The sequence below is a fragment of the Magnolia sinica genome, chromosome 8 (genome assembly GCF_029962835.1).
Source record: "Magnolia sinica isolate HGM2019 chromosome 8, MsV1, whole genome shotgun sequence".
NCBI lineage: Eukaryota > Viridiplantae > Streptophyta > Magnoliopsida > Magnoliales > Magnoliaceae > Magnolia > Magnolia sinica.
The window spans coordinates 64,337,938-64,347,029 of record NC_080580.1 but is presented as its reverse complement, the minus strand read 5'-3'; positions in this window follow the sequence as shown (position 1 = coordinate 64,347,029).

Below are 9,092 nucleotides of genomic sequence, written 5' to 3'. Positions count from 1 at the left end.
TCTTCTATGGTGCAGTTATCGAGCTTGTCGATTTAACACTCTCTTGTCGTAAGGGTGATCGACGCTCAATAAGCTGATGAGTCGTTATAGAGTTATATGGCTTAAGCGGTATCCGAGAGTCAGGTAGATTGACAGATTGGTTCAGACAGTGGACTTCGCTTTAGAGGCCGATTATGTGTCCCAGATATTCCTGAGTTATGTAGAGATTTTATGGCCGAGGCACATCGATTACGGTTTTTTATCCACCCTAGCTCAACGAAGATGTACCGTGATATGAGGCGACAGTATTTTTGAGCGGCGATGAAGTGCCAGATTGCCAATTTTGTGGCCGGGTGTGACACGTGTCAGCGTGTCAAGGCCGATCATCAAAGACCCCCTAGTCTATTGCAGCCGTCGAGCGTCCCAACGTAGAAGTGAGAGCACGTGTCGACAGATTTTATTATGGGCTTGCCGAGGACTCAGCGTGGTCATGACGCCATCTGAGTTATTGTGGATCGTCTGATGAAGCCGGCACATCTTCTTGCGATGCGTGTGATTTGTTCTATGGACCGGCTTACGAGATTATTCATCAAGGAGATTGTAAGACTGCATGGCGTTCCAGTCTCGATCATTTCTGACCGAGACATGAGGTTCACTTCTCGGTTTTAGGGGAGCTTTCAGAGAGTGATGGGGACTGATTTGTAGCTCAGCACCGCGTACCATCCGCAGACTGATGGCCAGACCAAGAGGGTCAATTAGATCTTTGAGGATATACTTCGGGCATGCGCGATTGATTTCAGGGGTAGCTGGGATGAGCATCTACGATTGGTTGAGTTCGCATACAACAACAGCTTTTAAGCGACCATCGGCATGGCTCCTTTTGAGGCACTATACGGCAGACCGTGCAGATCACCGAGTTATTAGACCGAGGTTGGAGAGCGTCGTCTCCTAGGTCCCGAGCTTGTGCAGCAGACGTCAGAGGCTATCAATATCATCAAGCAGAGGATGCGCACAGCTCAGAGCCAGGAGAAGAGTTTTGCTGATCACCGGCGTCATCCCCTGGAGTTTGCTGTAGGGGACCATGTGTATCTCAAGGTCTCGCCCATGAACGGCGTAGTTCGATTTGGAGCGAACGACAAGCTTACTTCGAGGTTCATAGGACCTTTTGAGATCACTGGGCGCGTTGGCGCCGTAGCCTATCGGCTTGCCTTGACATCTCAGTTGTCTGGCATCTACAACATTTTTCATATCTCTATGTTGATGAAGTGTGGGTCAGACATCATTCCTTTTAATGATTGGTAGCCGTTAGAGGTTCGTAAGGATGCTTCCTATAATGAGCAGCCGGTTCGTATCCTTGATCGGAAGGAGTAGGTCCTCCTGATTAAGGTCATTCCATTGGTGAAGGTTCAGTGGGGTCACCATTCTGTTGAGGACGCTTCTTAGAAGCACGAGGCCGAGATTCAAGAGCGCTATCCCCATCTTTTTTATGATTGATGATGTGTTGTGTTTTATATGTTGTCTCTGATTTTATATGATGATGTTATGTTTCTTATTCCTCATGAGTTATGTTTAGTTGCGATGATTGTGTAAATTTCGAAGAAGAAATTTCTATTAGGTGGGGAGAGCTGTAAGACCCGCATTATACTCCGTACCATTCCGTAGGTTCCTGCGATCCTCCCTATCAAATTTCGGCAACCCTCAACCTGTATCCAACGTTTGCCCGCGATCCTAAGCTGAGTCCTGCAAACCAGAGTCGGCTCAAACCGAGACTTGTACCCTAGCGACCGCGCCGTCGCCGTGGTTTTGATGCCGCGTCTCGTGCACCGAGGTGATACTCAGGCCAGGAGATGTGGGCCCACGTTCAGTTTGAGAAAACGTTGTGCTTTGCTAAACTCAAAAGAATCTCTACCCAATGTCGCATCCATCAATCAATCAATCCCATCAAACGCTAAGTACATGTCAAGTACACCTTCACCTCACACATATCCACAAGCAACCCCATAAGTCAACAATTTCTTACATACCTCGTACCGTTCTTACACCATTTACCCCTAAAGTCAACAAAGTTCTTACACACCCATCTCTCTCTCTCTCTACAACCCTCTCTCTCTCTCTCATTTCTCAAACTCACTTTCCTAAGCAAGAAAGAAAATCCCACGTCTAAGCATTTTTCTAGCCTCCAAGAGAGCTTTGTGTGTGGCCCACTTCCTACCCTCTCATCTCCCATCTCAACCATCAAAAACTCCATCTCTTCCGTTATGATCGAAGCTAAGGAGTAAAGGAAGCTTAGGGAGTAAGAAGAAGTGGACGGTGGGTGATCTTGGACCCACATTTACATTTTTTTTATTTTGTGATTGAAGGGCCACATATGGTGGGACCCACTTTCATGTATGCTTGTATCCAAGAGGGGCCCATAGTGGCAGGGCCCCTCCGACATCTCCGATCTCTCTTTCTCTCTCTCTCTCTCTCTCTCTCTCTCTCTCTCTCTCTCTTTTTATGATTATGGCCCACCATGAAGTATATAATTTATCCATGCCATTCACCTTCATGGGACCCACCTGATGGATGTGTTGGATTTAGACTCTCCAGCCCGTTACCGGGCCTAGACAGAAGGAAAAACACAAATATCAGGTTGGTTCAACAGGTGGGCCACGTCCATGTGGGACCCACCATGATGTCGTGTTATATCCATGCCAACTGATAGTGGGTGTACTAATAGAGAAGTGTGTACTGACAGTGGGGTCCATGGGACCCATCCACGCCCTCTATCCCTTTCAATGGGCCACACCATAATGTATGTAATTTATCCAAACCGTCCACCGCCCCTGAACGGTGGGACACACGTTCGCGTGGGGCCCTCCTTGATATGTTTATCCACACCCAGATCCATAGCTCTAGTGGTAGACTGAGTGATAGATACCTCGTTTCAACACCGTTAGTGGGATTGGCTGGCAGTGAGGTGTGACTGACGGTGGGTGTAACTGACAGTGAAGTGTGTACGGATGGTAGGATCCTTGGGACCCACCCATGTTATCCATCCATTTTTGATGGGCCACACCTTGATGCGTGTGGGGTATCCACCATCCCTGGACGGTGGGACCCACCCCACGCTTGGGGCTACCATGGTGTATGTGTATGTCCAGGCCATCCAGGGCCCAGACGTGGTATATAATGAATATAATATTAATATATTCTATTCTATTATATGAATATATCATAAGATATATTATATATTATATTATAATATAATATTATATATATGTTATATATGTACGTGAGGGTGGACCTTACGTGGGACCCACCTCTGCCCTTTTGTGCAGCGAGCTGCATATACAGCAGCTACTACCTGCTCCATTGAATGACAGCAAGCCCGCAGGCGCCACATTGATGTGTGTATTTCAACTACACTGTTCACTATTTGGACGATGGGGCCCACCATGATGCATACGTTGTATCCAAACCGTCCAACCATATTGAGATATCATTTTATGGTAGGAGCAAAAAAGGATGGGTTAGATCTAAAGTTCAAGTGGAACCCACCATTTAAATAGTGGACCGTGACATCCATCTTTCAACTCCTAAGGGCCACGGTAGTTTCCAATTAAGTTGATAATTGTTTTCATTTCATCTATCTCTATGATAACTTATGAATAGGTCGGATCTCAAAATATATAAGGGTGGGCCCGATTTGATATACATTTGACCCATTGGTGCAGCCCATTTGATTCAGCCCATTTAGTCGGCCCATTGATTTAGCCCATTTGATTCGGCCCATTTGATTCGGCCTATTTTATTCAGCCCATTTGGTTGGCGCATTTGAATCGGCCCATTGATTCGGCCCATTTGAATCGACTCATTTGATCGGCCCATTTGATGTATATATGTGAGGCCCATGAGCGAGGCCAATGTAATGTATGTGTGTGGTCGTTACATTGTTTATGAATTCCTTATGTAGGCCACTCCTGGGGAGCAATGTTGGTTAGATGTCCACATTGATGGGCAATGATGGTTAGATGTCCTCATTCTGACCTTTCCTTAGGCTTTGTTAGGCTCATTTTCTTCGGGTTAACCCAAATAAGTGGGCCCCATTCGCTGTAGACGAATGGTTTCGTGCTATCGGATTTGACATAACCACGGTCAAGGGCCGATCTTTATATTATGGTTTGATCGGCTGTTCATATATGGACCCTGCCTCGCGTATAGGCTGATTGTCGATTCCAATTATCGATTCTGATTCTCGATTCCAATTATCGATTCTGATTTTTTATTTTAATTATAAATATATAACAACATTGCATCATGATACATGTCCATACGCATTATCTGCATGTTTGTGATAAGCTAAGTGATTGATCATAGCACATGCCATTGGGCAGATTGTTATGGACTCCCTGGTAAGGGGAGTTACCCACATGAGAGCGTGGTATGCGCAGGATTGCTGCATAACTGGATAGTGTGATTCATGCATTTCACATTGTGTGACATGATTACTGTACGCCCTAGCGACATCAGGGCCATAGCCACCACAGGCGTATCATGCTTGGCAGGATTGGATACCGAAAATCTTGTTCTACATGGGGTGCTATAGATCACCCTGGGTGAAAGTCCCTAAACCCTTATGGTACCAGGAGGTTACTTCAACGTCTACACCGAGTGGGTGCATGAGTGCTAAGTGCCGATTACTAGAAGGTCGTGCTTTTCACTGTGTCGTAGTGGGTTGGAAGGGGATGTGGCCTTACCCACCCTAGAGGAGGGGGCAAAGCTAGGCTGAGTTTGACCACCTCGAGGAATGGGTCTGTTATCGATGAGTCGAGCCTGATATTGATAGATGGATAGTGAGGTCTCTTCTACTCACCTTATTGCGCGTGATGGGGGGCAATCTAGCTTGGAGTGTACTAGGCCCCAGTTATATTCCAGAGTTGAACTGTATTGATATATGGACTTAGATAAGGATTCGTATGTGTGAGTTGCATCTCGCATCGCATGGCTTTGGTATGACCGATATAATTCATGCCTTGCATCGCATAGCCTTGGTATGGCTAATAGTATTCATAGATTCATCAACATATTCTGCACTACTCTGATACTGCATAATTGTATTACTACCTTGCACACATACTTTGACCACCCTCTAAGCTTTCCATAAGCTTATGCATGACCATTGCATGCAGGTGACGTTAGATCGCAGTAGTGCTGAGGCTAGAGCACGTGGCAGATCATTTTAGAGCTTTTGTCTATTATCATTGTATTTTCCTATACGCGCACTGTACTTATAAATTTTTTATCATAGTAGAAATGTGATGGAGTTTTTGGTTGTTGTTTGTGGGTTATGCCTTTGGTTATGCTTATTATGAATCAAACTGATGTTGGAAATCCTCCTCGTAATATCCCAGGATCGGAACTTGGCAGATGGGGGCCAGGGGGCCGAGAATGGTGTTCTACGGAGGCTATCGGTGCCGGATTCAGCGATCGAAAATTTTGTGAACCCGGTTTCTGAGTTTGGGGCATGACAAGAGAACTCTCTTACAATCACCTGGAGAATCCAATTATCGCCAGCCACCAACAGCTAATCAAGGCATAATATGAAGGAATCTTCGGCTGAACTCAGTGCGACTAAAGGTCACTGTTGGTGTAACTGAAATATAACATAAGTGTATAAATTCGAAGTCGGTGCAATCTTTTGCTATTAAAATGGGTGTTCTAAGTTGATCTAAGTATGAATTAGGGATTATGAAAGAGACCTAAGAGTAGTGGAGCTTCTTCAAAATCATCATTCCTTCTCAATCTTTCGGTTCTAGTTTGTTTATCGAGGTTTTTTTTTTAAATTTAAGATATTAGTCATGTTTGGCCAATCTCTTAGCTAAGGATAAGAGATGAATCTTTTAATTGATATTTGATAGTTAATTCATTTTTTTCACTGAAAGTTAAGGTATTTATATTAAATTGTGATTTTGTAATGCCCTGAAAATCAGGGGTCGAGCAGGAGCCCAACTCCTGAATTTTAACACAACACTTATGCAACATAGATAATGATGATTAAATGTTGTCTATATTAGTTCCTTAAACATGAATGAGATTATACCAAATCAGCATATCATACTCTAGAGACAGTTAAATTACGCAAGTAGAAGGTTGTGATGGATATATAAGATATATAAACTGTTGTAAGTCTCCAGAGTGTGAACATGTCACCAAGTCAAATATATACATGTATACTCAAAAACTGAACAAAATGAATATACATGGGTATTCCAAAAGTGCAAAATGACAAGTGTAATGGCGTTTATTCAGCATCCTTATAACCCCGTCGATCAGAACATGGTCTACGTAGACCCGCCTGATAAGTGCAAGTAGGAGAACACTTCCTCATCATCATCTAAGTCCGACTCTGCTACGTAAGCATTGCCATCAACTGCAACTACAACAAGGTCTGGTTGGTGTTTAAAGCACCGTCCCAGAACGTGGGAGTGAGTGATCAACTCAGTGGAGCTATAAAGCAACGGTTAACATGTTATCAATTTAATCAAGCAGTAATGATAAAGCAGTACAACACTCATTCCTAAGTACTCTGGTTAATGCAATGATGATATGCGATAATGATGTATGCCCTCGCCTGCACTCCCTCTTGGGACAACATCTCACGATCGCGGCATGCAATACTCCCGCTGTGCTCAACTCCAACGCCAAAGGCACATGCAATGCGGTGCATGTGCGTGATTAGCCAAGTTCTTTATTAAGCATATTCATACAGCAGGATTGGGAAACTAAGGTACCTCCCTTATATCAATTTATAAACAATGATCCATTCTAGGGTTGTCAGTCCTAGCTAATCACATACGATGTTACGGTTCTAGGTCGCTACAAAAGGCTCGTCACCTGATCAGTGTAGGCGTAGTTTATACTCTAGTTGCTACGGAAGGCTCGTCGCCTCAACGTAGTCTCAAAATATGCTCGAGGTTACTACAAAGGGCTCGTCACCTGATCAGTGAAGACCGACAGCTCGAATACAGTGTCCCATACCACCGTATTCGACTCACGAGGTGGTGTTGCTCACTGGTCACTACAGGGAGTCTTGTCGTCCCAGCGTAGGCCGACAGTTGGACCACGGTGTTCCATACCACCATGTCCGGCTCATAAGTCTTAGCGGATCGAGGTACCAAGGTTAACGGGGTTTCCACTGGTAACTTTGGTACCTTAGGTTCAAACAGTAGCGTTCATACATGGTGAACATACATTGGGCCAATCGGGTTACTTAACAAGCTCGACTGGTACGAGCGTACGTTGAATTGATTGACATGGAGCGCGTAAGCACTCCGTGTGGCCTAACCATTGTCGACAACTGAAGTACGGCTCAGGTTCATCGAACACGTCCTATGTGGCGTAAACAACCCCAGCCACCAAATCAAGGCCTGTTACCGATTGCCTGGACTAAAACATAGTCCTAACCACGTTCAATTACAACAAGTAATCACATGGGATAATCAAAGCAGCAATGAATAAATAATTCAAATCCTGCAGTCATTGGAGCATATTATGGAATACAACTTAAACATGAATTTACACGTATGCATTCCATAAATAAAACAGACACTATAATGTATGGTACAGGAGGAAACCATACACATAGTTAAGGTAGTTGGGAATCATATCTCAATACCCATATAAATTACAATTTACTAACTACTTACTCATTCATACATTTTTACAAACACTTAGACTACACATTCCAACATACCTGACGTATGTTGGTGATATTACGTACTAGGGCAAATCCTTTCACCAAGGAGTTGTCGCATATACAACAAGCACATAACTATAGCAGATAATCATGACAACCACAAATCCAAATTCCTTAACAATACAAATATCTCCACATCCACATGAAATACACTATACTCAATATAGTTCATATATATACGTAAAGCGAACCAGACATCGCATTTGGCATGTGAAATGGCACCCACGGCAGTTATAAATCATTAACTAGCATTGAAAGCCTTGAAAACCATAACCTAAACAGATATAGTCCATACCTTATGCCGGTAAACACGTAACGAATTCAGTTTAGACACTAAGTCTTTGTCAACAATAGAATGGCAACCTATAACATGAAATAGATTAGCTATTTCATCACTTACACTATTGGAAACCCTAAAACAGATTAGGGTTAGGTTTTCTTACCCAAGTACGGAGTTGGAATCGCCGGAAAAGTGATACAGGTGTGGTGGTTAAGCACGTGAAGTGATGGGATTGAATCCCAGGAAGAAACGCCGACTCCCTCTCTCACTTTCTCTCTCTTTCCTTCTCTTTTCTCTCTTCTCTCTCTTAGGGTTTTCCAAATTCATATGGAATGAGAGAGAGAGAGAGTTTAAGGCACTTATATAGGTCCAGAACTGATGGGAATGGCCCCAGGGCCATGGTATACTTAGGTTATAGCCAAATAATTATTGTTTCAGTCCAACGGAGCACTTCCGGAGGCCCCTTTTCTACGTGCAGTCGGGGACTTAAGCTCCCTGACATTGGATCTATGTCGAGTTAAGTTTTCAATCTGATCGAATTAACGGATCGACCGTGGCGGACCAGTTTTAGTTCAACGGTCACCGGTGCTCGATTAGGGCCACAAGTGTACTGACATGTATTGGATATTTTTCCTGATCCGAGGGTGTAATTAGGTCAGATTCTGATAGTCTGAATCCTTAGATTTTGCCTGCAAGTGAAATGACTCAATTTACTTAAGTCCCAGTTCATTTCTTAAAGATATTCGCGTTTCTCACACACATCGCTCCGGGCTCAAGTTGTATATTTTTGGATACAATTAGGACTTGATTTCTGAGGTGGTTGTCAAGTCCAGCAAGGCGATCATAACCATATAGTTTCGCGGTAATCGGACTTTCGACGTGCGGTCTAGGTCCGATACAGAGTTTCAAAGTGCTCCTAAGAGCAACTAGGTTTTAAGATGGATCTTAAGTTTTAAGGTAATGTAGCGTTAACGATTCTACATATTTTGGGTCTTGCAGATCATATTTAAAGTGATTAGTGCTAATTTCACAGGTAATCTAGTTTAGCACTTGGTTAACTCTCATTTAATTTCTAAAGGATTTAGTCCTGTGTGA